Here is a 6,209-nt window from a genome sequence, read left to right as displayed (position 1 = left end):
TCTGTAATGAGACCTGGTGCCTTCTTCTGGCCAGCAGGCATACATGTAGGCAGAACACTGTATACATAATAAATAAATAAATCTTTAAAAAAAAAAAGAAACCCAGGACTAACGCCCCTTGAAGGTGCGATAGCCCTGACAGTATCGTTTAAAATAGGACCTCCCCTGTACCTACTTTGTAGAAAGTTCAATACTGTCTAGAAAGCAATAAGCAACAGCTTGATATTTTGCCCAACATTCTTGATTCTGGTCTGGCACCCATACCTCTCACCGAGCTGGGAATGGAGGTTCCCTGCCTTTGGTGCCCTGGGACGGAGCTCAAAGTGAGCAGCGCCCCTAGAGGGAGACTTGGTACTGGAGATGTTTCAACGTCAAGTTCCAGACCTGGTCCTCAAACTTTCTTATTCCGTTTATTAAAATCACTGATAAAATTATATGCTCCTGATTTAAAACGTGTTTTAAATTGCTTGTTTAGTATTCAAAATCCCCACACACCATTTTTCTCATGGGAAGAATTGCTGGCTGGAATCTACTACAGTGAGACGCTATGACGAATAAGGAACGAAGAAATGGCCCAAGCCACACACTGGAAACTCTCCTGGCCCACCCTATCCCCCTGCACACAGGAAAATGCTTCCTGACCGTTCCACACAAGCAAGGAAGCCTCAGTGTCTTAGGACTACTGGCTTCAGCTTCAGGCTGTGTGTAAATTGCATTTTCTATGTGGTATTTTTCAGAAAAAAAAAACTTTCGGGAAAAGACACATGAAAATACCCCCTTTATCCAACCTGAACGTCCTGTGTATGTGCGTGTGTGCGTGCGTGCGTGCGTGTGTACATGTATGTGTGTGTGTGCGTGTGTGTGTACATGTATGTGTGTGCGTGCGTGCGTGCGTGTGTGTGTGCGTGCGTGTGTGTGTGTGTGTGTGTGTGTGTGGTTTTATTGTCCAGTTTGAGGACTAAACAGTGTCTCAAGCATCACAGAGCATACTTCCCTGGAAGCCAAGAGGGTTCTGGGGGAGGGGCAACCCTAAAAACAGAAAGCTGTGTTTGCTTTCTTTTCCTTGCCTTCCCCGACTATCGGATCCCCACATTTTTTTTTCCAAAAGAAATCCACTTTTCCTGCTTCAATTTCAAGTCATTTTAAGTCCAAGGAGAGTTTGTCTCCCTTGCACACGCTGGATATTTCAAAAGGAGCCCATCTCTACTGGAGGAGAGTTTATTCAGGTGGTATGGATCAGACAAGGGCTCAGGGATGCAAACTGGAGCTGAGACAGCCCCCCCTCTCCGTGCGTCTCGTCGTTTCCCTCCCCCCTACAGAAACATAACAAACCCCAAGAAAGCAGGCCTCCAGTAATCTCCCTGCCTGCACCAGGAATGGGGGTGACGCAAAGCTGCCCTCTCATTATAGTCCTGGTCTCAAGGTTAGAAATAGACCCTTAGGGTAAGGAGCTGTCAATTAGAGATAACTCCAGCCGGCTGTCTGCATCCGGGGCTTATCTCCTAGCAACTCCGCTCTTTCAGGCCACAGCCCTTGGCTCTGCCCGCAGCTCAAGAGCCATCTTGAAGACAACAAAATACCCTTCTCGGTTTTTTGAGCAGATGCATAAAGAACTCCTCTCTGGGTCCTTGATGGAGTCCCGTCCTTGATGGAACCCCGATGACATTCGACTAGCAACGGGCTGGGGATCTGCGAAGAATTATGATCGGGCTCCTTTCCAGCTGCAGATGTTTCCATGGGAAGAGCACATGGAAGGGTCTGGCCAAGCAATCAGAGAATCTAATTCAGTCGGAGCCTGGACGCCTCCCTCTTCCAGATCAGAGCCTGTGGTGTTGTTGCAGGGGCCAGCGTAGTCTCTTTCTCCTGCCCACTTTAGGCTTAGGAAGAATTTGCTAGCAGTTGGGAGTGCAGTGGCTCTGGTTGCCACGGGAACTCGGCCTCTCCTTTATTCACCATGGCAGTGCATATAGAGGGAGCCAACAAGCATAAATCCTATTAAGCGATGCACGGGGTTATGGGTTACCCACCGTAGATGTAGGCAACATCACAGAATTTACTACTGGACCATATACTTGGTGTGCAAAGAAAACACACGCTACAAATTCCTTGGAGCTTTCTACTCATTAGATCTAGGAGTCGTGTTGTTGACTTCTCAAGCAGAGTTAAGGGTGGCAAAATGCTGGAAGGCTCTTGGGGGTGGAGAAGAAGCAAGCCTTTGATTTTCCACTAGAGTGGAAAATGATAACAAAGGGATATCTAAGAAACGTTGAAAAAAAAAATAAGAGACGAGAAATACCCAGTGAGCTGTGGGTGTAAATTAGATAGCTGGTGTTCTTAGAATTAAAGATTTGATTTAACAAAACTTCTGTATGTTAACAACCTCCTTGCCTGCCGAAGGAGCACAGACAAGGAGCAGGGGCCATTTTTACAGAGGTTTCCTTCTGTGCCCCTCCCCCACCCCACCCCCCCATTGGTGCTGTTCCTGATTCTGCCGCCCTGACTTTTCTGTCCACACTTTCACGTCCTCTCCTCTTCATCAATGGAGTAGTTATCTGTTTTGTTTGGGTGGTTGCATGCTTGTCAAGAACGCGGCAAATTTTATACCAGGATAGTTGGGTCGGACGGAGGAAAAGGCGGTGCAGGGGGGCAAACCGGCCTCCTTGCAGCGGGAGAATGCCAGGCAGCTGCTATGCCGGCTGCTAGGCACTGTGTGTGTGGACAAGCCACGGCTTTCCTCCTCCCCCTCCCTGACGCTCAGTGCAAGGCTCATTAAGCTCCCATGCTCGTTTTCCTAATAGGGCTTGTCAATACCACAAGACACCACATAGCTTCTGAAAAAGAATAGAGAACGGTTGGGGAACTTGGGGAACTTTGAATAAATCTTTTCCGTGCGTGTCTGAGTGGGACAAGTACACAATTTTGAAAATAGAGGCTGTACATTATAAATAAAAAAACAGACAAATATATCACAAGATATCAATATCTCAAAATCAAGCGATATGCGGCTTACAGAAATTAATATTTTCTCATCGCTGAAAAAGAAGCTGTGAAACCGGGCTCTGCTATGTTCTTAATTTTTCTCACTAGGCAGAAACACCTTACGTGGTTTCTTTGGTGTTACTTTCTTATGAAATCGAATCCATTGTGAATATACACACTGCTCTGCGTCTTTCAAGATAACATTTCTAATGGACCATTCTTTACAGGGTTAGCCTCTACCCCTGCACTTATAACATGCTGGTTGGCATTACATTAGAATATAGTAACCAAAAATGACATAAAAAGAAGAAATATCTCTAGCAATCCAAGTTTACTTTATTAAACAGCAGATTGGCAGTGTCCCCAGGATTCTTATGTAGACTGCCATTGCTGGTTGCCTAGGAGATGAGGGAACTTAACTGTTTCACTGCCGTGGAAAGCACATGGATTCTTGCAGCATGGTCCAGAAGCTCCTGGACTAGCCCCCAGCTCCATAATGAGTGTCCACCAGCCTCATTTGCAAAAGGCTTTTGGTCAGGAAAAAGAGTTCAAGACAGGGTCATGCTGTAATGCAAAATTTACTTTTGCTGTGTTTCTGAATATTTTCTTTGCTAGGTTTTATTTGATTTTTGTGTATATGAAATGGACCTATATGAATAGCCTTCAGTGTTTGATTATTCTTTACTACAGAGCTATCATCAAGAAATATAGGTGCCCTAACTTCCTCCAGATCTGGGTTTGAGAAATTCAGTGTTTTTTTTTGTATAATAAATACTTCTGATTTTTTAATATTTTGAAATAATGTATTTGTCCACTGTCCTCATCCTATCCACAATTTTTCAACAAGATTGTGCCCCAAGTTAGCTGCTGGGAAAGCTGCATCAAAACCAGGATTGGGCCTGAGAGAGAGAAGGCCAGAATCCCTGGCCTGGTAGACTAAGTGTTCTTGATGAGCCACACGTTCCTGAGCCTGGGTTTTTCCTGTGGGGGGAAGGAAAGAAGCTCAATTAAATATTTAGGAGGGGTTATGAGCCCTGTTATGCAAATAAGGCTCTTTCTTATTATACTTTCATGTGCATTTGGTAAGGCACTAAAAATGGTATAATTGATATCATTCAATAGAACTGCCAGTCTTCAAAAAGCACAAAATACAACATATAGTTGGCTTTATTGCTTGAAGGTTTGTAGCTGACTGTTCCTGTGTTTCCCTCCAGCAAATGTGAAATCGACTTTTATTGAAATAATTTCCTAATTTTGTAAACTTACATTCAATGCCCTGTAGATAATTCCAACTCAAGGAAGGTGCCTGAGATAAAGAATATTATCTTTTAAGAAACAAACAAAATTCGTTCTTTAAAAATATTTTGTTTACTTAAACCACAGGCTCCAGGTCCTTTTCTCATCATCTTTGAGGGTGGTTGTTTTCAACCATGTTAATAACATTCCCTTAAGCTTGGCAAGATGTCCCAAGCCTGAAAAGCTATTTTCATACCCAGAAAAAGGATCTTAGATTTGCAAAGACACAATGAACCAGGAAAATCCAGCAAAGGAAGATGCTTGACCTCTCACATACAGCTTAAATTTTGTTCTCTCGTTATGATTTCTCACTTTTGTAGGAGAGAATTCTGTTCTGGGGATATTTCCTTTATTCAAGACAATGAGAAATATAAAATATAGTTTAAGTAATTGGGCCCAGTAGAACAGCTATTCTCTCTTGAAAGGCATATGAAGGCTATATTATAAACGCACTAGTGACTTCCATTTATTCTTTATTCCTAGGAAATGGCCTGTTTGAAACACACACACATGCATACATGGATGCACACACATGCACACATGTACACGCAAACACACATACATATACATACAAGTATACACATGCACACATGTATACACAAATACACACATAGATGCATATAAGCATACACATGCACACATGTGTACATGACATACACACAGACATACACACGTATATATGCACAGACATACATACAGGCACACATACACAGACAAGCATACACACATACATACATAGACATAGGTACATACATATATACACACAGGCATACACACATGTACACATACACAGACACACAATACACCCTCACACACACACACAAACACAGGGTGGGGCAGCAAGCTGATTAGCAGATCCTAATAATGGTAAAATTTCTTGAACACAGTCATCCAGACTCAATCTAGGTCCTGAGAAATATGGAATTTTACATATTAGCACACACCAAGTTCTAGTTTTCCTCTCACATCATGTGGCCCAGTGACAGACTATCTCTAAACAGAACCAAACGGAAGCTTGTAAGTCTGTGTCTGTGTCTAGTCACTAGAGCATACGCATGTGATCATAGATGGAGTCTGGAAATGGCGACCAGGCTGCCCCTCTACTTTGGGAATTGCTTTTGCCGATGGATCGATGGAGCCAAGCCACCAAAGAACCTCCCGGTGGCCTTATATCATCGGTGCCTTGGACTTACCATTGCATCAGAGACTTCTCTGAGAAGATCAATCCTGGTTTTGAATTCAGTGTGGGTGAGGGGGGCTGCTGACTCAGGGAGCCTGAGGGAACGGGCCTGCTGCTAAACAACAGCCCATCCCCAGCAGGACCAACACACAGAAGGCAGCATGAATGGCCTCATCTACAAGCCAGCTATTTGATATGCAGATCGGGCCGCAGGCCTCTTCAATAGCTGAGCACTCCGCAGGCAGCAGGTGCAGCCCAAGCGAGTGGCCTTCCCTCCTTGAAAGAGCTGGGCTGCCTGCCTGCCTGGCTCTGCTCTCTCTCCAGCCCTTAACTGTTTCTGGAGCACTGTGATCTTCATCAGTTTTACATTTAGACAATGCATTTGCAGGCTGGGTGGACCTTAGACTCTCCATTCTACACCTAACTGTAAGTCTGGGCATGAAGCCACAAGAGTGGGAGAGAAAGGAAATCTTCCAGGCTCTTCTTAATAGTGATACAGCAACGCAAAGGCGCTGGGGCCCACAGCCTGTGTCCATGTCTCCTAGAAAATAGTTATAGGCTTGTATCAGAAACAGTGTTTCCTTTTCTGTTTGTGCTGTAACTTGAAACCCAAGTTAGAGGTGTGTGTGTGTGTGTGTACATGTGTGTACAAGAACTTGCACATACACATGAAAGCCAGGGTATGACCTTCTTTGTGTTTCTTCAAAAGCTGTCTGCCTTGGTTTTTGAGCTACAGTCTGTCACTGGAACTGGA

At 44.3% G+C, this 6,209-nt stretch overlaps 1 long non-coding RNA gene across 1 annotated transcript; it reads right to left on the bottom strand.

Annotated features, from left to right (window-relative positions):
• Positions 1–3,295: 3,295 nt before the first annotated feature.
• LOC121133865 lies at positions 3,296–5,668 on the bottom strand. The gene is made up of 2 exons (XR_005870882.1): positions 5,469–5,668; positions 3,296–3,960 (listed from the first exon to the last, which is right to left on the bottom strand). It is a non-coding gene; the product is annotated as an uncharacterized LOC121133865 (long non-coding RNA).
• Positions 5,669–6,209: the final 541 nt, after the last annotated feature.

The sequence above is a fragment of the Mesocricetus auratus genome, unplaced genomic scaffold, assembly GCF_017639785.1.
Source record: "Mesocricetus auratus isolate SY011 unplaced genomic scaffold, BCM_Maur_2.0 Super-Scaffold_100024, whole genome shotgun sequence".
Classification (NCBI taxonomy): Eukaryota; Metazoa; Chordata; class Mammalia; order Rodentia; family Cricetidae; genus Mesocricetus; species Mesocricetus auratus.
The sequence above is the reverse complement of the archived record's forward strand: the minus strand, read 5'-3'. Positions and strand labels throughout refer to the sequence as shown.